The sequence below is a fragment of the Bombus vancouverensis genome, chromosome 13 (assembly GCF_051014615.1).
Source record: "Bombus vancouverensis nearcticus chromosome 13, iyBomVanc1_principal, whole genome shotgun sequence".
Classification (NCBI taxonomy): Eukaryota; Metazoa; Arthropoda; class Insecta; order Hymenoptera; family Apidae; genus Bombus; species Bombus vancouverensis.
In genome coordinates this window covers 2711069-2734937 of record NC_134923.1, presented here as the reverse complement: position 1 = coordinate 2734937, position 23869 = coordinate 2711069, and the positions used below count along the sequence as shown (strand labels likewise).

Below are 23869 nucleotides of genomic sequence, written 5' to 3'. Positions count from 1 at the left end.
ATTTAGTAGAAATACATAATTTGAACAAATGTTAATAGTTATAAATCTGTTATCATTAACATCGCTACTACAATGGTGTGATGAAATTAATGCAGTATAAAACACATAAAAATAGTTTTATTTATACATGAAATATAATCTATTATGTGTGCATATTGCGATGTGTCGTATTGAAACACTCCAAACAAAGAAAGTGTGAACTAGCACGGTCTTCACAATATGTCACGACTTTTTTTACTACAGCTTTTTGTAGTTGTCCTCTTTAGCGTTTTTTAGTTTTTTTCATAACATATTTTGCAAAATCGTCGCACAGTTCTAGCCTTTCCCGACATTGCCTTTAATTCATGACGTGGTTTTCTTAGCAAGCTTTCATATGGAGAAATGGAAACCTCAATTTCGTTATCATGATATTTTGTTCACGATTTTTCCGTGTTTTGCCTTAATGAGCAATAACCCTAAGGAACGTTTCGACTTGAAAAATGTCTGATGGCAATTAAGGGCCTTGACAGTAAAGTAAAAGATACTAAAGTAAGGTCCGAATAAGTATGACCGAAGGATGGATTATGGTTTGGAACAATTATTTAGCAACGCGAAGAAACAATATGAGATAATTGATAAACGAAAAAAATAAGTGATCGCACGAAATCGCACTTTAGCGCCACGGGGGTCACCGGTGACCTCAGTGAGATAAATCCATTGTAACATATTTCTTATAGGTAATATTTGAACATTGTATGTATCGTATATTAAAAAATTCATCGTGACGCCACGGGCAATCCCTGAAAAACTAGCGTGGCATTCAACGTGTTAAACATTAATTTCTTTACTCAATTATTTCATATCCATCGGTTATTATAATAAATGAACGAAATGTTTATACAATTGTTTTTTGTGATTAATATATATTAATTAATATAATATGTTTATGAGTCGTAAACGATAATTCTAGTTTCAAACAAATATTTAATAGAAATTATAAAAATCTAAAAATTTATGAAGTGAAACTTGGATAAATTATAAATAAATTATTATATAAAAATATTAGAATAATTACATTAAAAAAGTCGTTCGTTTTATTCTTGTTATCATATTTGTATTTTCTGTTGTTATTATCTAATTTCCAAGCAATGGAGTAAGTATTTACAGAAAATTCTATTAAGCTGATAGAAAAGCTATCATTTACTTTGCATTCAGGTAATGATATACAGAATGCTACGAAACAGACGCCTAAGATTTTGTGAATTTATAGCAAAATTAATCTAGAAAATATATCAGTGATTAATTATCGATAGGTAATTGTTTATCTTTATTTAATACATACAGATATGAAAAGAGTTGCAATACATAAAGGATAATCTAATATCAGATTGTTTCATAATAAATACTATTTTCGGTAATACTTATTTTACGGCATTAATAGCGTAATTTGTTTTAGTTAGAATACAAATTTTTATTTATAGTAAGAATCATCTGTATCCATACATTTATTATTTCGGAGCAGTTCAGCTAAGTATGTATTCAAAAGGAAAAATGATCTGGAAACTGTATATTGTACTTAGAAAAAAGTAAAAAATATATATATAGTTGCTTTGCAAATATTATCAAATCAATGAAGGTAGTAATGGATCTTGGTGCCTTAGAATTGATAAAATCGATGCTTTTTAAGCAAAACAATATACAAATAATTTGTTTATTAGAAAAGTGGCATGTTTATTATGCAACAAGCTAATACATTTATCCATTCAACTCGTAACTTACTTTACCATATAACCATGAAACGTTCGTAACAGTACTACAAATTCTCCAAAATTGTAACCAAGAAACATGAACACCAGCCATGCCAGGGAGGGGAAATACATTGTGAAATAAATTTACCGTAAGTCATAAAAGTGCGTGCTTATGGTGTTCATGCGGTTATGGTCTTATATACCAGCCTATACCTTAGTACGTTCGCACGTGAACGGAACGTTATACACGTTGTTCAATCGATCTCTTACCATCCACGTCGGATAAACTCTACTTTTCACCGTCGCGACATTTGCAACTAGACAGGTCAACGTCCTGACGTATAATTGAGAGAATCTCTTCTTTAATAATTAGCGGGCAATCCACAGCCAATGTAGATTGGAAAAAACGTGCATTTGTAACGCTTCGTTGACGACTTTTATTCTAGCCAGACTAATTTACCGCGATACACGATGCGCGTGGTATCGTTGTATAAATGGTTGTATACAAGGTCCGACCAAGTAACAAGTAACAGCAGGAACGATGTGATTCCTTATGTAAAAATAAGAAAAAACAATAGAATAAAATTCTTTTAATTTTCGGTGTAGTTTTCGAAAGAATCACGTTTAAAAATTTATCAAGTATACTTGAACATGGTTAATTTCGGATTGGACAGGATTAATAATAAATCGAAAATAAATCGAAAATAAATCGAAAATATAGAATAAGATTTTCCTGTTTGTTACGCCGCGCGACTCTCTGCCTGGCCCAGGTCACACACCGCGGGCCAGACGGACACCAGAGGTCCGCTCGTCCGCACGGCGTACCCTCATTATCCTTAAGCACCGTCCATAAATCATAGATTTACGAGAAAAGGTCCTTTAAACAAAACAAACATCTGGTCCCGAGGAATTTCTAAACACTATTGTCTACCACGGCAGGACAAGGGAAAGTTGTTTTTTGTCACGTACGCGGCAACTTTTCCCCCGTTAATCACTTTCTCTCGAGGGCAATTAAGACCCTTCGTTTGAGCAATTAAAAACGAAGGCTAATCCCTCGCTCTCCTAAATAACATCGGCTCCAACAAATCCGATGGTCCCGTGCGCTGGAGGGACCGATCCTTAGCCTTCCACCGAGACATCATCGTCTCCCAGGGACAGTGTTTTTGCAACCTTCGAACGAGCAGCATCCTTCGAGCTGGCTCTCTACCAATCTCGTCTGTACGCACCAGTGTAACTATCCTCGTTATAAGTTGTGGAATAAACGGTGACCTAACTTACTACTGTGTAATATTCAATCAACCACCTCTGTTATCCTACCCGAAACAGGGGAACGACTACTTCGCGGCGTCGATTCACCGAATCGTAGCGAGAATTTACGCCTCTCGCTGACGCGTTTTCCTCGCGACCGCGTCTCTCCGCGAACGGTCGTAACACTGTTTAAGGCTTCATTTTCAAGAAAATGTAGTTTGAGCATGTTTCGCTAAGAATAGGCCTAGTACATGTGTACGATAAATGTTCAAATTTGTTTTTATTTGAAATAAAGCGTCCCGAGAAAAAATTTTATTCTATGTTGAAAATGACAACGTAAGTTCGTGCTCGCCATGCATATGCAGATGCGTTAGTTATAAGAAATAGTAACTGGAAGATAATCCTAGTTACAATCGATAGATTTAATCGATAGGCTTAAGATGCTTTTTTGTTTTTATCCCTAGTTTTTGTAAACGCATGCAATAAAGGTTTCTTTTTGGCTCAGAACGGTGTGATAGATTTATCCATTCAATAAAATAATAACTATTCTGATCCTACCTCTGAGTATAGATATAACAACATTCTACATTTTCGATTTGTTTTTGTACGTAATATGACTTCCTGTCGATTATTTAGTCTTGTTCGGTACGGAATTAGCCATGTTCAAGTATACTTGATTTTCTCGAAAACTAAACTGAAAATTAACAAATTTTATTCTTTTGTTTTTATTTTTATACAAAGAATTACATTGTGTCCGCTTTTACATGTTATTCTACCGGACCCTGTATATGTATATTACCGTTTATAAGAACACTGAATCCCTCTCTAGGTCGGTTAAGTTACTTGAATTTACATGACTCGGGTTGATGAATGTCTTGTTTATACAAGTTAGTTGAAGTCGTTTGAATTTAAGTAACCTGACTGCAAGCGGGCACATAACGAAAATGGATATCTAAAGTGGTGCATACTTAACGTCGAAGAAACTTTAGGAAAACAATATCGACAAGCATGAAATTGAAAATAACATTGTATTATTTAACAACTACTGTTTCTTTTAAATCAAAAAATAATTTCATTTTACTCGAAATTAACTTCTGGCATCTATATTCAATTAGGTGTTACAATTCTTATTCTAGATATTTAAAAGCTGTTCAAATAATATTATATCCTAAATATAAATATTTATCATAATCAGTAGGGCATAAATGCATATAGTGGTGGCGATAACTAACAATCAGATGTAATATAAAACAAGTAGGTAATATAAAAATTACCATCCCGAAAAAATTGATTATAACACTAAATTCTTTTAAAAATGTAACAATTTAAATTAACCTAAAATTAAGAAGCCTCAGTCACGTGTACACAATGAAATCTTTTCTTTGTGTAGTTAAACGTGTTACCTCTGAGAATTTGTACCATCTTATACTAAAGCATATACGATTCATTTTTATATGAGAGGTACCATGAAGCATCGTCGAGTTATAAAAATCTTAAACGATTTTAAACTAATTTTTCTTGCATAAACTCGAAATAAAATTTGAATTTAAGTAATTCCATTAAACTTAAAAACGGAACTTTAATATATTTAAATTTCAATATCGATATACAGTGACGAGCAAATTTGATTTTATGTAAAAGACGATACTATGACTAATTTTTCAAGTGATCGATAAAGATTAGGTAACAGTAACTACAAGCTACGTCTGATTAACGAAATGTAATAGTTCATTTTCATTAACATTAATAATGTACAGAATATTTTATAATAATTGTGTTTTGAAACAATGTTTACAGTTTTGTACGTTTCGTCAGAAACGTTTATGATAGCACGTAAATGTCAGGGAAACGAAACTGTCAATAAGCACTGATTGTCCACTGTTTCGCAGTCAACTGTTTCACACCATTGTTAGATTACTTTTCAGTTTGATATGCTTAATCCAAGATGAAGCCACTTAGTGAAGATAAAAAGAACAGTATTATTTGTTTGTGTGATAAAGATTTGTCGTTGCGGCAAATTGCAGAGAAATGTGGTGTCAGTCATACGATAGTTGCAAGAATAAGAAAAAAGTATGTTAGTGCACCAATTTCTTCACAAAACGATAGACCGCGACTTATTTCGGATAGAGCAGTACGTGAAATTGCACACTGTATTCGGTCGGATAGTTACAAAACACCAAAAATTGCTGCTCAGGAAATCGAAATAAGTGCTAGCGAATGGACCATTCGTCGCTCTTTAAAGAGAATTGGTTTATGAGCGAAGGAAAAAGAAAGTAAACCATCTCTTTCAAACAAAAATATTAAATTACGAAAACAATTTGTGGACACCTACAAAGAATGGACGGCCGAAGATTGGAAAAGAGTTATATGGAGTGACGAAACAAAAATTAACAGATTCGAATCTGACAGAAGGTCCTGGTATTGGACTTCATCCGAGAATAATGATCAACCAGGTGGTATAAAACAAACTATGAAGTTTGGAGGTGGCTCAATCATGTGTTGGGGTTGCTTTACTCACAGAGGTGTTGGCCCCTTAGTTCGAATCGAAGGTATAATACGAAAAGAGCATTATTTGACCATTCTACAAAGTAATTTACCTTCTGTAGTTAATTCTATTGGATATAATGAACGTGAAGTAGTATTTCAACAAGGCGGGGATCCTAAGCATACTGCAAAAATAGTTAAAACCTGGCTAGAAAATCAAAATTTTTCTGTGATGAAGTGACCAGCACAAAGTCCGGATATGAATCCGATCGAAAATTTGTGGTCCATTTTGAAAAGAAGGCTGGAAAAATATAATAATCCACCTTCGGGTGTTCATGAATTATGGGAAAAATTTAATTGACAGTATGCCTCGTAGATTAAAAGCATTAAAAAAAAGTAAAGAAAAGTGGACGAAATACTAGGTTGAAACCTTAATTCGACGAGTATAATTAAAGTGCAAAACTGTAAACATGGTTTGAGATGTCCATTTTTGTAAAATGTTCTGTACATTATTAATGTTAATGAAAATGAACTATTACATTTCGTTAATCAGACGCAGCTTGTAGTTACCGTTATCTAATCTTTACCGTTCACTTGAAAAATTAGTCGTATTATCGCCTTTTATATAAAATCAGCGGAGTGTGTTTACACTTTTGCTCGTCACTGTATAAACCATATAATGTCCGATTCTTTTATTCACAATATTTTAATTAAATGGTCAAAAATAGACACATATCTGAGTATCTTTGAACAGCAGTTGGATTCCTAAATCTGTACTTTCATTAGTTCTTTCGAGGCAGAGAATTGTATCAAGTTTGTTGATTCAGAAGTGTGAACACTGCAATTCGCGACTTTATTCCTTCAAGGTTACCGTTTTCAAGTTCATCAGTTTCTTCAGCAAGAATACATACCTTTTTATACGCTCATGAATGCAAATTTTGATTTTTTATAAGAAATTATTAAAATTATTAATAATAGTGTTTGTAATATCTTGTCTAAAAATAATTAATTTAAAAGATATTTGAATTAGAAGTTTGTACTTATTACGTATGTAAAATGAGAAATGACGTAGAGCTTTTCTTATATTTATGTTTTTCTTGCATTTCATAGGATAAATTTAGCAAAATTAAAATATAATTTAACTTATAAAGTTAAAATAAACGGAGCAAAAATACAAGCAATTATTTTCAAACACAGATATCTGCATTTATATTTTTTATAAAGAAGGAAAAAATTACAATGTTTGTCGTCTTGAACTAATTAATTTAGTTCTGACAGAATTTTTTGTACTGACCGGAGTAACTATAATATTAACAAATTCATGAAAAGATAAATAAAACGCAGTGCATGCGAGGTTCTTCTGTACGTTTTTTAATTAGTATTCGATCAGCTGCGGTATTTGCTGCTGTCGCGTCGCTATTATTTAGCACTGCTGCAATCGATGCAGCTGTTACCATCCACGTTACTGTGCTTCCATTTATGCGGCAATTATTGCATTCCGTAATAATACTATTACTGAATAAGTACTGTTTTTGTAGGTGTTGTACGTTTTATTTAACTTAGTAGTTTTATGGAGATTTTTAAGGACGGCGTTGTTCACTGTCTGGGAAAATTTTTTATTTTCTATTAGGTGTTACTGATACATAGCTGTATTAGTATTCCTATAGTTGTATATGTTTTATTGACTCGATTATGAAAAATTTTGGAGCTATTAATGGAAATGTTCTAACACTTCTAGAAAACCGTGACACGTCGTATTTGCGATTAAACACTAAAGTACGGATGTTCCTGCAAATACATCTTGTAGAAAATAGATAATATGTATAGTGAAACTTAAAAATCTTGATTATTTTACACATTTTGCATATTTTGTGTATTTTATATGTATTTTTTAAAAATATATATAAAAGAACATATTTTGTATTCATTTATCGCATTTATTTTCCTAACAAATTCACCAAGTGTGAGAACATACGTAAATATTATATATATTATCGAATAATTGCACTTTCATGTGTAAATATGAAATACATATAGCTGTTTCAAACGATATTTAATTTGAATAATATTAAGTAAATAATGCGTGCAAATAATAATTGGAAGGTCTTTATTATATCTTTCAATTTTTTTTTCATATCAATATCTCAATTAGTTTAAAAAATACAACAATTTGTAGAAAAATATTCTTATATTTTCTGAAAATAACTCCGATATCAAGTTATTATATTATATATTCATAATAAAAATATACTATAGTTAATGTTTTAATAATGATACTACTATGCTGTATTTCTTCTGTTTGATTTTTCTTTTCGGGTTCAATGGCCTTAAAAAGGAACTTAGTTGGCTCAGTTTACAGCAAATAGAACTCTTAACCTAATTCGCAATTAAAAACTAACGACTAAACTAAGACTAAAACTATCGTCTATTGTCTTGCTGTCCCGTTGCAGCTGTTTTCTCTTGCTCCTCTCTATACTACTGTACTATAGTTGTTCTAGCATTTTAAAACATTCTATATTTTACTATTAATCACTTCTTGCAATTGTTATAAGCATTAATATTGCATTGTATTGGATATTGTCCCTAGCCAAAAAAATCACATACTTGAAAGATAAAACAGCAAGATGTACATATGGCAAAAGGAATTCCTAACATACTGCTATTTCCAATTTTTAAAGTTGATCATCAGTGAAAAGATATTGTATTTCCATATATATGAAGAACTTTGGAAGAACTCTGTCTCTATATTTATAAACACTATAATTCATTCAAGCGTCTGAATTCAAACAACTTTACCAGTGTGAACCTGGTATTTACGTGTTTTGAAATATTCCTACAAGTTTCTATGATGGTTCTCATTAGTTAAGTCACTCGAGTTCAGGTTGCTTGTGTTCGAGTACTTAATACTACTTAATATTAATTGCGTAATTAATACTAATACTACCTTGCTAATACGAACTTATTATTATCTTGCTTGACTTGAAATACGATCTCGAATGAAGCTAAAGTTCTTTCAAATACATATGCCTTGACTTGAAAGGAATAACGGTTGCTATACATCGTGGACCTAAGTTTATGGCGCAAGCGAAGCCAAAGAAGACACTATGACTCAAAATAAGACGAAAATTAAGGATAATAAAATTACGTTGTAGGTCTAATATTTTAAAAGATCGAGTTTGAAAATTCAAATTAAATTTTAAAATTTATCGATTATACGTGTATTGGGATAATTCTTGACTTACCTAAAAAAATTCGAATCAATGTATTCAACTTATTATGTCATGTAGAAATCTCCTATCAATTGTCCACTCCTGTCAAATTAAGAACTAGTCTCAAAGTAGAGAAATTTCCAAATTCTCTGAAGTAAAGGCTCTTGCTCAATTTTGTTATTCTCACTTTTACCTTATTTCGAATCATAGACTTTCCCTGACTTTACTTATATCATAAATCTAGCGTCACAATGCATAACATACTGTTATTTCTTGTTTAATTAGTTTTATGTTTGATCTGTACAAACACAAACTTCAGGTCAAGTGACTTGGATTCGACTAACTTAACTAATACAAACGAGACATGATGTACTTGACTCATTTTCAATGCCAATACGTATATCATATATGCATGTAGAATGTACACGTGCACCATTTTGCACGCACGTTAAGAGCATTGGTATCGATTCTCGAAACGCTGGTTCACTGGCTAGAAAGAGAAACATGCAACGTGCCGCTATTATTAGACACTGCCGACGGCGAGATTCAGGACTTCTCTCCCCCCCATTCATCTAACCGCGGAAGAAAACTGACGTAGATCCTCTTTCGAGAGAGGCACGTCCAGCTACGTATCTACCTGTTTCTTGTTGCTGTGTAGTCTGGTTTCAGTTATGGACCACGGAGCAATGCAGACTTGCAGACGCGCTCTACCAGACTCGTTATACCTTCATTCCGCGGCATTATATTACCCCTTCCATCCACAGCATTTCTTTCTACGAATTTACCTACAATTAAAGTTTCCGGAGCGTAATCCAACATCTGTCACCGCGCGTGAAAGCAAACGGGGCTTAATTAGCGCGACCGTGTATACACGATGCATGAAGTAGAAAACGACTCGTCGAATAATGAAATAAGTAAGATCGCTTCATTAACATTTACGAAAAAGATTTAAGAAGATAAGTAATTACGGAGGTCATTATAGATAAGTCATTGGTTTATTTTATAACACTTTTGTGTATTCCTTTGAAACAGGATTAGATAATTTTTTTTCATAAAGATAAGAAATAGCAATATGAATAAATGAGTCGTTTCAATTAAGTTATTATTTTCCTTTTACAGATAACATAAAATAACTTTATTGTGTGTCAAGATCAGATTATTCATATTTTTAAATAATTTTTCATTTTGGTTAACTCTCTTAGATGAAATATGAAATGTTTTTAATTTTAATTACTTTTCAACGTAATGATATCCGTTCAGTATTGTTTTAATTTTAATTATTCTTGAATAATAAATGTCTGAGATGATATATCTAAGACGTTGTGAGAAAATCAGTGTTTGTAACGCAATTAACAATGTTCATAAGATACAATTAGAAATTATTTCAAATATTATTTTAGGAAATATATGTTCGAAAGCAAAATTTCAAATAAGATAAAAACTTATTACATATGATAGAAAATAATAAAATAATTCTCAGAAAAATCATTTATCCATTCAAATAAACCAACGCATAATTATTTCAAAATAACATCTAATCAAATGGGATAATATATCATTTAAATAACCATTTTTAAATCATTTTCATCGAATCATTCTTAAAAAATCATTTTTCGAATATTCTGTTTGAATAATGCTGTAGTCTGGTTTGAAATAGTAAGTACATAGGCAATTCTCATTGCGTGTAATGACGTGTTATTTTGTCGTTTTAAAGAAGAAAAATAACAGAAGTTTTCGTTATACACATACTACATATGTAAATATGTATGTACATGACATAATAGAGTCGAGGATGAAACTAAGTGAATACGTAATGGAAATAGATAGCAATGAAGCTCCATTCAGTATGGCTTCTTTACATAAAAATGTAAATATTAACTTGAATTATTTATTAGATAAAACTTAAATATATAATATTAGTATTCAATGCAATGCAATAAAAATACGTTCGATTAAACTTCATTTATATCTACCTGTACTTGTCCATTTATTTTTGTTCCCAACCGTATAATTATAATATGTATATTTATAAGAATTATAATAATATAATTATAATTATATTATAATATACATATATCATATTGTATAACAATAAATATATAATATAACAATAATTAAATACATGATGCTTGTATGATGATGAAAAAAGATATAGTAGCTTGTGTCAGATAATATTGAATATACATATTATTATAAGAAACTTAGAAACAAAAATTGGGAAAATATAGAACCAGATTTTGTTAAAAATTTAATATTACAAGTGTTCAATAGATTGCAGGCAGTCACTCGCTGAAATGAAGAGTCATGAAATATTAATTATAACACGGCTTATCTGACTATATTACGGTAAAACGTTACCGTTATTTGAATTTTGTATAATTATATGTTACCGAATAATATCATTAGTATTTGTTTTTGTACATTTATAATCTATTCGAAATAATGTTTGCCTATATTATACATTTACATATTATAGATTATTAACTACATGTAATAATATAGAATATATCTTTCTTTTTAAGTTTATATTCCAATTGTTTCTTACAGTGGATCAAAATAAGAAACTTACTAATAGGATATAATAGTTTTGAAATTTTTAATATATATATTTGTCCTACAATAATTTTAACAAGACAGTTGTGGAATCTTTCTCGCATAAAAATATCTATCTATTGTTACTGCCATTAATATTCATAAATATAATAAAACAGAATAACTTTTTTGAAATAAAACCAAAAGACAATTCTTTTTTAGAAGTGAAAAGGATTAATTTACTAGATGACGTGTAAAAAGCAAAAAAGAAATTGCAATTGTTTGGAATCACGAAGGCGAAGGTAAAGATTGCTTTTTGTCTGGGCGTGTAATAAAAATTTAAATAACATTTTGAAAATTAATGTCAATTATATTCGCACATGCTGAAAATTCGATCGAAATCGGTTAATGTTGCTATGAGCTATAAATGGCTAAAAATGGTGAAAATCGTAATTTTTCACAATTTTCGATCTATAACTGTAATAAATGTAAAGATTTTTACGCGTTTCGATGCCTCTGGCTTGTTTCCGCATCAACAGATTTCGGTTAAATTTTCCATATATGTATACTGAATCTATTAACATATAACTGACGTAAATTTATAAAAGATATTGTTTAAATTTTCATTACAGGCCCAGATAAAAAAATTGTAAAAAACGACCGTTGCTATTTTTTGCGATTTCGACAAACTGCAATATTTTCAAAATTTGTTATATGTCATCTAGTAAACCAATTCTTCTAACTTCTAAAAAAAATCAAATCGTCCGATCCTATTTTAAAAGAGTTTTTCCTTTTTAGAAGATATTGCGAATATTAATGGGAGTAACTGTACATAATTACTATCGAACAATGTAAGTATAGCATATTTCAATATTTATTTTCTTCCATTTCTACTTTCAAACTTATACTTTTATTGTGAATTGTTTATTTCAATGTAGAATAATACTGCACATCGGAATAATGAAAGATTTGAGAAATAAATCTATTATTCGCAATGAAACAATAAGCAAATCTATTAATTAGCAAAATGTTCATATTAATCCAAAAGATACTAAACAGGAAACACGCTTATAACAAAGACGATTCTTTGCGTATTCAATGCAGAAATTGTAAAATTTATGTAAAAAGCGTGAAAGCGACACATGCATTTAAACGGATAACCGGAATCGGCGATCTAATGCATTATCTTACAGTGGAAAACTTTCTCTGCACACGTCGTGAAATCTCGTATTTCAGTGTAAACTAGAAAATGTTAATAAAATCGATGAAACTATTGCCCCCTGTGTGTTGATTATCTTTTATTACATCGAATAGGTTATTGAACTTGTTAAATATAATTTATATGTTTAATAAGATATCCGTGTACTTTTGTTTTATTTTTCATTCATTGTATTATTACATATATACAATTTTCTATTCTTTTCTGGAATATGTTTCTATGAAAGAAATGACAATTTCTTTTTAAACTTTTATTCCAATAATGATATACGTCTAATCATTAGAAAGTATTAATCTTCTCCTAACTTTTTCATTTTATCTATTTCGCGGTATACCCTACTGCAGTTAGTCTATTAAAAAAATTCACATTGAAAATTTCTAATAATAAATAACAATGAATCATGTTACAATAATTATTTTGATTATTTGATCAATTCTGTTTCTGCACGATTTTCTTTCTCTAATCAATTTTTTTACAATCTCGTATCTGCAATTTCGCATCTGCAATTGTAAATTCGTTGGAAGTGTCTTTGATCCATTCCAGATTATACGCTTGTGAACCATGGAATCGTTACAGTTCAAATGAATTCGCTAATCAAGCCCCTCCCTTCCCCCCAGACGAAATAATAACAGAAGAAGCAGGCGATCATTTGCGTCATGAATTGATTTCGCAACAATGAGTGTAACAGCCAATATGTGATGAATTGTTTATTAACGTCGAGCTTCTGGAACGGTATAAATAAACGCATCTCGCCGGTTCTCCGCTTGTTTGAAGTTGCAATTAAAGTTCTGGCGATAATGAAGCAGACAATGCGATGCGAATGAATTTATGAATCCGCGTTCTCTTCAATTTGCTACGCGTAGGTAATTACTTTTCGCGAAGACATATATGTACTGTTCCAGGGGTACCTTTGAGTTATTACGTCGACCTGTAAGATCATTGTATAATCAATCATAAATACAATAAATTATTACTAGTGATATATTCATAATTTATAGTCATAATAGTCATAATTTAAGTAAATAGTCATAATAGTTATAATTTAGTACATAACTTAAGTTATCTTGAAATTTTTAGTAGATAATTTGGTTTAGAAAATTGCTCGAGTAAAGTTTAGAAAGAGTAGAAGTGTATTTAATTTTTAGTTTGTTATATCAATATAGCGATCTTGAGAATTCTTTCTCAATAGCTCGAATAATGATTATGTGAAAATCATATTAAGTCAAATTAAATTACTTTTAGCTCTGTTTGATTCCAGCAGTGCAACTCTAAACGAATAATTGAGATGTTAATTTAATTATATTCATATACAGTGAGTACAACAAATATTTGTACATACTTTCATTTTCCAATGAAGAGATTTTTTTATCACCTTCTACATCTCATTTCCATCACCAAATTTTTGTAATCATATAAAAATCTATTGCTAAATGATACGAAATTTATCATACTAAACTGTCAGTAAATAAATGCAATAATAAATGTAGTGGTGTACAAATACTTTTTGTGACCATTGTAATTATTTCAATTTTATACATTATACAGAGTATTTAAATTCTTGTTTTTTTTTAACAACTCAGATACTTTTGCTGATATAAAAAATCCTACTAGCACAAAATTAGCTGGTTCAAAAGAAGGAACATTGCGATTCATGATTTTTTGTTCGACATTTTAAACTTGGCGATATTATTTTATCAAACGATGTGAATTTTTATTTTCTATGCAAAGTATTATTTGAAAACGATTAGTTTCAAGATAAGAAGGACATAAACACAAGTATATTGCTTTGCATTTTACCTTGACTTTCATACGTATGAGAAATTTCACAAAATTAGAGTTAAAATATCTTTTAAATCAATAGTTTTCAAATACAAGTAAATATATTAATACTTTTTTATAGAAAATAAAATCACGTGTTGGTGTATAACAAAATATTTAGTCATGCTGAAAAAAATATTGTTTCGACCACTCGCGGAGAGACGCGACCGCGAGGAAGCACGCCAACGGGAGTCGTAAATTCCCGTTACGATTAGATAATCGGCGCCACGAAATGATCGATTCCCTATTACGATTAGGATAATAGAGGTGGTTAATTGAATATGACACTGATGTAACGAGTTGTGAATGACAGTTTATTCCAACAACTTTGTAAAGAAGATAGCTACGCTGGTGCGTGTGTATAAGATAAGTGATTGACTGATCTTCGGGTGTAAACCCGGTCGAAGGATGTTGTATGTTTGAAGGTTGAAGAATCAGTGATGTTCGGTGACGATGCTGTAGCGGAGGAAAGCTAAGGATGGGTGTGTCTAGCGCACGGGACCATCGGATTTGTTGTTAATTGGTTAAACGAAGATTGGTGGACTAGGAAGGGTCTTAGCTGCCCTCAATGGAAAGTTGCTATTAGGAAGTCCAGCCGTGGTAGACAATAGTCCTTAGAAAGTGTTTTAGAAAAAGATATTTGTTCGGTCTGAAGGGCCTTAGCAAGCAAATTATTGGGATTTATGACGGTTACTTAAGGTTATTGAGGGTACGCCGTAAGGATGCGCGGACATCTGGGGTCTGTCTGGCCCGCGGTGTATGGCCGGGTCCAGATAGAGTGTTGCACGACGCAACAAATATCTTATAGCAAATCACAATATTCGTCATTTTGAACCATTTAACTTTATCTTGACATAATCTCTTGTATCGGTGAAAGTAGCTAAGATATTAAAGAATTCAAAATGGATAAAATACCGTGTATGTAAATAATTTAATCCAATATTTGTTATTGAATTTATTATTTATTATAACAAGGGCCATTTTAAATGTATTTTAATTATTAATAACAATAGCAGGAAATGATAAGAAAAATTTATCAAAAAAAATTCTTAGTTGTTCAAAAACAGAATTCTTTCCCTTTTTAGGTACATACACACTTCTGTTAAAACCTTTTTCTATAGCTGCAATTCAAATATTACGATTTTATTTTGGATATTGGGTATTTTTACGATTCTTACTTCACCATTAAAACAAAATATTTCTATTTCAGTTGCTATATGTTTGAGGTGGTATGGTGATAGGTGTGTAAGGAACTACTCTTGGTGTTTTTAACGAACAATAGTTTATTTAGAACTAATCAACAATCAGAGTTAACAATTAACAATTAACAATTACACTTAACAGACAACTGGTAACAACTAACAAATAACGATAGACACCGAGAGATCATTCGACGCGTTGTTATGCAAATAGTACCGAGGAGTTACACATTTAATGGCGTAAGACAGACTGCCTGCCCTATTGTTTCGGATCGCGCAGATTCTTCCCTTCGTAGCCCATCGATATCCTCCACTAGCGTGCATTCATTAGATGTGCCGCCAGTGCTGGCACGTGTATGCTCTTCCGAAAATTCGGCGGAAAGAGTGTGAAGATATCGATGGTACATTGGGCACGTCGGTGTTGCGCTTTGGCGGCGTCGCGCTTTGCATCCGGAGCCGTTGAAAAGTTCCGTGGCCCGTGCCGCCACATGTTGTTAAGAAGTTTTATTCCAAAATCTGTATTAATATTTAATTTGAACAACGAATTTTTGTACATACTTTTTAAGAATATTATTATATATTATTATTATTATTATTATTATTATTATTATTATTATAATAAATATACAAGTTAAGCATTGATATTGATATTATATTAATATAATATTATATTAATATACATATACTACCTTTGTAATCTTCTTTTTGCGTCGATATCATCTGATTTAAAACGAGAAAGCGATACGTTCCTGTTTGTTAAGGAATAGCATTCTCTTCTTTCTTATTTGTCTAAACCAGACGTGTGTGTTTTAATTTACAGGATAAGGTGAAACACCGAAGTTGCCCTCTCGCTCGAGACTACCGTGACCGTATTGGATTTCTATTTTCTGTACGCAGGAGAACACACGCACATGAAGAGTGCTCTGTCCTGTTTCTACATTAAGAGGGAAATTATGAGAATGATACGGGATCTTGGAGGACGTGCGCGAGTTTAGCGAAGGTGAGCCACCGATATACAATTTTTTTTTGGTCTTATATATCTAAAACACATTTCGTAGTATACATTATTTCAATATAAATTCTTAAATGGAACTTAAAATATTCTTGAACTTAATGTAATTTTCGTTATTTTCTGTTTGGGATCCGTTTCTGCTTGGAAATTTTGTATTCGTTGTTCTGTGCACTTATGCTCTAAACAGTTTTGTAAACAATGTGAAATAATTTCATATCCTGTTAATGCAAGAATTTCATACACTCTCGAATGTAACGTAATTTATGTACATGTATTAATATATATATATAATATATATTTTTTTTTTCGCTTCCACAACCATGAAAGGAATTAGTTTACAATATTTTTACATAGATACGAATGTAATTTTTTCGAATTAAATTTATTTAGAAATTACATCTTACAAGGTTTAGAAAGTTCTTACTGTGTATTTTTTAAATGGTTCTTCAAAACGTTCTGTATTTTTCTTTTCTTTTATGTACGAAAGGTTTATTAAAACCAGTAATCTAATCAAAATCTGAGTATTATCTGAGTAGATTAGAAGATAAGCATAGTTTATACGAAGAGCATTTTAGTTGTAACTTTAATTAAACCCCAAACCGAATCAGCTAGAAAAAAGTGAGAAAATTTCGATAAGAAGTACAATTTAAGAAATTCTAATGTTATTTCTATTTCAATTTTTAATTCTATTTTATTTCTACTTGAAATTTCTATTTAAACCTATTATAATAAAAATTAAACAGACGATGCTATTTAAACTTATTGTGAGGAACAATACTTGTACAACTGTTGTAGTAACATGGTGCAATATACTTAAAAATGGTATTAATTGCAATAAATATTTAGCAGAGTTGTACAAATAGATTATTATTGCTCAAATAAAATAAAGTAAAAAATGATTATATATCATAAATCATTTGTCTTATGTAATACCATTGTAACGATTTCCCTGTTCGTCTAAAAATGATGATACATATTGCCCTAGGTTCTGAAAAACTTTTTCACTTTGTTTTCTTGTTCGAATTAAACGAGGAATGTGTAGTAGGCGATTGCATTCGACACAGGTTTACAAATGCGATGCAACGAGGTCTCGTCGAACGCGAGAGGCTTTTCTTCATGATCAACCAGTTGCAGGTCACACATGGTGATTTGTGCTTTTATGGTGTTCTACGAAAGCCGGTAGACATTCCCACCAAGGCATTTTCTGTTTTTGTAACAAACCTTGTAACTATAATTAACCGACGAAGAATTTGATGGCGTTTCTTCTCTTTCGGTCAAAAGACGCATTTAACCTTCGCAACGAGACTCATATTATACAAGATTATACTGGTATTTACTGATATTTCTGCTTTTTTCTTCTTTCTCTTATTAGGTATTTAAATTATCTTTTACTATAAAAAAAATATCCCAATTTTTAAATCATGAAATGATAGTGCACTTAACATTTTTTTTATTTAATTATCTTTCGCAATCAATTAAAAAGATGCATTTAAATTAATTTAATCGAATTAATCGAAGGATATATTAGCTTGATTTATAATAAATGTTGTTTTGAAATGTACAGTTTCGACATTTGGAAATGAAACTCTTTAGTGGAAATAAAAATCATCCCAATCAATTCTTTTCTTTCCTTTTTTATATGTTTATAGTAATATAATTTTTATTTTATTAGTCATAGCTTAGTTTGAGTTAAGTTAAATTTTTTTATTTTTTTATCTCTATCTATTATCTTACTGTATTAGATTCTTTATATTCTTTTATTCTAATCTTGACTATTTTAAATCTTTCATTATTATTTCTTTAATATCAAACAATAATTCTTTTGAAATTAAACAGTAGCTGGACAGTTCTTATTTTCTTCCTATCCAAAACATACATGTAAATTTTTTATTGAATGTCGCATTACTTTTTAACGTAAAAAATATTTACATTTGAAAATCACATGATACAGTAAACGTATATCGTTTAGTTTCCAAATCTTATTATTTTTATTTTGATAATGAAATACATTCAAATTTTTCGAACGAAAGGCATAGAGGTAATTCCTACTTTATCTATTACTTTACTATATTTGTGTCTTTTTAATTTAATATGTATATATACGTCTTTGTGTTTTTTGTGTGGTTTTGCAACAATCTTGATACCCCAATTTTGATAGTTTTATGTATATACTCGATTTCAGCACAATTATACGAGCAGACTCTGAAGCATACTGAGTCATCGAAAACGTTTTACGATCTTCGTTGTATGAAGCAAAAATTGGCACGAAAGTAGAACTAGTTTTCACTTTTCTATCGTCACACTCTATTCGATGTACCATCAAACAGTCGTATAGTTTAATGCCCCGTCTACAATAGCGTAATTTTTCAAGAAAGTTCGATTACTTTTTATTTAATGATACGTTTCTCGTGATAACTTTATAGATTTTTGTAATAAAGGTAGAATTACATTGTCAATAGAAAAATAACGGACATAAAGATGGAAAAAGAGAAGGAAATAAGCTTAGGAGATGTTAATACTTTTCCAAAAATAGCTACAACTGATGTTCCTTCAATTTATGACATATATGGGTGTAAAATAAATAGAATTCTGTGATATGTTTCCATCGATAGATAAAAATAGGAAATTTAAAAAAACAAGGAGAAGGAACTTGAGGGATGTTAGCATTATTTCAAAATAATAAAAAGCGTTTCTTTTTTAAATTTGTTATACAAGCTATAATAAAATAGCATTACGGACGGTTAATTAAACCTATAACTTATTTTGTCACTGTATTCCAGAATTACCATATACTTTATATTTTTATCATTATATCATTACTATTATTATGTAGTTCAACTGATCGTCTATCCGTAAATTTTTCACCAAGGATCAAACCCAAATTAATATTATACCAACAATTTTCCTGTTACACGAATGAAATTACACATAAATTATCGTAGGCTATTTTTACATTTTCACTGCTATAATAAGATCTCATTTCCTTCTGATTGTTTTACATATCTTTAAATTACACCTCAGTCAGTAAATTTACGATAACAGTTAAAAATACATAAGATCGCTCGGTTCCTCTAGGCAGTAAAATTTTAGGTATCAGTTGTGTCAAGATTTATTAAGAAAGTTAGATGGTTCAAGGTTTTCGAATCTCTTAATTTCGAATAACATTTGGAGCGATTCAGGGCATTCGTCACATGTTCGAAGAACGAGTCTGTCCCTTGCTAAACACGAACCAGGAACGACACGAGGGGTTTCTCCACCACGATTAACTTCCATCGCTGGAGTGGGGGGAGGAAGGGCCTTCGTAGCCGCGTTGAGCGTGCACCATGAGTTTTCGTTGGACAGCAGAAGGTGAAGGTTCTGCTCGTGTATCTCCTCATAGTGTGTCGAGCATTTCTCCTCTATGTATAATTCTACCGTAGCGTCTTGTTTAACTTAGAATGTGACACGAGCTTTTATTCCTTGCCATCTTGTGAAAGAGACAATTCGTTTATTTCTGATTCAAGATCGAAGATCATTTTGAGACAGTCGATGATTTTTGAGATCCTCATGACGGATAATTATAAGGTAATTGATTTTAAAGCTTCAATCTCTGGTTAGATATCGCTATAGAATTATATATATTGCGATCAAAGATATTACAAAATTGGAGAATTAGTATCTCTTAGAGGATTTGTTTTTGCTATTGTAAATTATTTTGTTTTTAATAGAAAGGTCGTGTTTTGAAGTTAACTAAGGATCGTTCTTTCTTTACTAATTTATAGGAAATTGTAATACGTATTGTTTTTAGTATTTTCTAGGGAACTAGGAAATCGAAGTGCATATACTCTTCATCGTTGAAGTACATATATTATTTGTTATTGTGATGATAGATGGTCGATTTGTTTATAAGTAGGTTTGGATGAAATTTACAAGTGGGGCTATTTAAATTTGTATTTGTAATGAAAATTTCTTACTTTTTACTATTTTACTATATTATACCGAACTAATGTTTCCATTTTTAGAAAACTTCGGTTTTGTAGTAACAGTTGATCGATGTTTTTACAGAAAAGTCGAATATATTTTACTTTAGACAGAGAGTCAAATAACTTAAATTCATAAGGTATTTACTAAAAATTTTCTTTTTTGTTTTGTTTTAATATTTTATAAAATATTAAAAACATTTGGTTTTACACAAAGCTCAGGAAGTGTTGAATAATATCGATTACATAAATTTGTAAACTTTTACTAAAAATTTAACGTTTCAACCTTGTCTAATATTTTTAATCTTCTTTTTCAGTAAATGATTCGATAATGCACATTTTAAGCTTTGAGAATCTCACAAAAAAATAAAAAATTTGTAACATGAGTGATTTACTCCTCGTATAAAGCGAACAATGCTCCAATTATTTTTAAGTATAGTACTTAGAAGTATATTTAAAACTGGAAGTATAGATATGTTAAAAAGATTGCATATTTATCGTAGTTATTAATTAATTTTAGGAAAATGAAAATAATCAACTAACTTTTACGGGCTAGCAAGTAATCAACATTGGAACTTTAAGTAGGTTACAGTAATTATTTACAAATTTCGTTACACAATGCGGTATAATCTTCGTCCTGTTAATTACCAGCATCTTCAGAGGGATTAGCTTCATAAACGCGTTGATTAATATTTCATGATTATGTGGATTTGCATAGAAGCACTTAATGAGAAAAAGTTTTCACATATTAAACCACAATCTTACACTTTACTTATTACATGCATTTTATAAATATATCTTTGATTCTCTTAAAGTATCAGCGCGAAAGCTAGTGATCAAATATCAAAATTTGTTATCCTAAATTCCCTTCATAATCGCTAAAAATTATTTTTCCTTCTTATTCCTTTCTTTTGTAGTGATTCAATATCAGAATCTGCGTTACTCCAAATTTGAGACCAAGTGCATAAAATAATTTCATAATCGCCAGATTATTTTGACCGTCTTCTCACAAAATAACATGCATCGAGCCAGTAAACAAGTTCGGTTTTCTAGAAGATGGTCTTTTCTAAATCTATCTGCTTGACTTTTATGTTATAACAAGGCTTCCACGTCGGTCAGTGCACTTTTCTTTCGAACAAGTCGTAACGGTATGCAGAGTAAAATTATACATCCATAGTATAATATGGTCATAAAATGTTAATCAGCTGATGATGAGTTTACGGTCTGACTGTGATTTAATCTTCTTCTTTCTTTTGCAGTTTTCACGTGTGCAATATGAAAAATTGAGCGATAACCGTAATGATGAACTTAGAACTCTGAATTGGTATTGGAACGAATCATTAATGATTACTATAATTTCGGCTACATTACTGAATATTAGGATAGTTAATTTTATTTTGTATTTTATATTTTATACGGTACAAACTGACGACGATGTTTACCATCTAAAACAGATACGTAGAATACAAAATAAAATTCAAATTAATTGATCTGCTGCAATATGGCCGAATAATACCAACTTGTACCGTTTCCAACGCAGATGCTTTAATTATGATTTTTTATTATTTTTCTTTCCCAGTTACCCCCCATTACATTTATCACATTCAGTTTTAGTCCTATTCAATAGCATATTTTTCAATATTTCTAGCTACTGAAATATTTGCCAATTTTTATAAAAAATTGAACGCTGGGACAATATTCGTTAGCAAAAAGGGAAAGAGATGATTAACTTTTCTCTATAAAAGCATAGAATTATTTCCATCAAAAGCATAGAACCCACTGTATTGCACAGTTGCTACTACAACAACATTTATTACGCGAACCTGTCTATTGCATCTTCTATTGTGCTTCCATCATTAAAAAATGGAAGAAGGCCACCTTATAAATCAATTTTTACGCATTTATTACCTTTTTCTCTTCGAAAGACCCCTGATTTGGAAAAGTTTCACTGTAAAAATATGCTGCAGCTGCTAATCGATCGTATCGTAAAAATTTCCAGAGTGTAAAACGATAATTCGATTTTACTCTTCTCTTCCTTGTAATCGTATTTTTTCATCTGCAAAGTTATCTTCAAGGAAGGGTTTTAATTTATATTTTCGACGAGGTGTACCATTTTGTTATATTTACGTCAGAAGTTACTTCAAAGTTTGAAGTATTTTGGGAAATAGAATTCGTTAAGTTTCATAGTATATATCTGGGGAAAGAGGAGTGTTTTTGACACGTGAAGTGATTATGACTGAGCGTTGACCGCGTTAATAAATTCCACGTAACACGGCAAAGAGGACAACGCTGACATGGTGCTGTATTTTTAGAATGCAATTTTGGCATTAAGCGCGTACGAAATAGGAGTCTATATCTATGTAGAACGTAGATCTTGCACATACATTTCGCATACGTGACTAGGTCAAGTTTGGCGCTCGAAGAACTTAACTATTTGCAGGGATGAAATATAATAATAATAATTTAATAAAATTTAGTTAAATAAATTAGTTAATAATTTAGTTAAATATACATATGTACATACATTGCATGTTTATACATTGTATCTTAGACTATCATCGTACATAGGTACTTTTGAATATTTTTCCTTTATTTTTTAATAATGCCTCGACATTGTAATTAATGAGTGAACAAGCATGATTATTTTGAAGAATATCTGTAACTATAGTATTATACAGAATATCCTTTAAGTGCTTACTGTACTTTACGAAAAAAATAAAGTATATTTAATCAATATAGATTCCAAATTATACTATTAGGATCTAAATATCAACATATCTATAAAATACCTGTATCTATAAATTTCTATTCAGTCTTTTCCTATATACAATCATATTGTTCAATGTATAAGATATATGAGCAAAAGTAATGAGAAAATGTCTTTTTGAATAGTTATACCAGAAATACCGAGTAATATAGAGTAACGATGGACTCTCGCTATTCAGTCGATAAAGGACAGAAACAGATCAACGATATTTACGTTAATTCTATTACGATATGCTGAAATTAAAAAATTACATTGAGAATTTTTTAATAATTTCCTTCAATTACAGTGAATGCTTTCCGAATTATTAATAATCAAATTAAAATTGTTAAAATATTACGTTTTAATATGTAAAGTAACAATTTTTAAATTCATTGTCTTAGCGATGAATAAAATAAATGAATGATGAATGAAATCATCGACTTCATTCCCGATATTTTGCCAAATACAGCAATATGATATTTACATCATTAGTAATTATGTGTGATTGTATACTCTTATAGTATACTCTCTAGTTTCCATGATTCTCTTACAATGACACTGAAAAGGTTTCATCGTAGGTAGCAGATACTGCAAAGCTGTCAGTTTAGTTGTTCTAATATAATGTCTAAAGGAATAACAGTAAATTATCAAGTAATTAATTTATCAAGTTAATGAGTTTTTTCATTTCTTCTTGGTCAATTATAATCGGATAATTT

The 23869-nt window shown here is 30.6% G+C and overlaps 1 protein-coding gene across 5 annotated transcripts in view; it reads left to right on the top strand.

The window, feature by feature from the left end:
- LOC117162117 (uncharacterized) overlaps window positions 1-23869 on the top strand; it is a 104475-nt gene that overhangs the window by 2666 nt on the left and 77940 nt on the right. For all 5 annotated transcript variants that reach the window (XM_076623872.1, XM_033343965.2, XM_033343969.2 and 2 more), the window contains exon 2: window positions 16257-16436. The gene's annotated coding sequence lies outside the window, so the exon portion shown is untranslated. The remainder of the gene's footprint in view (window positions 1-16256; window positions 16437-23869) is intronic.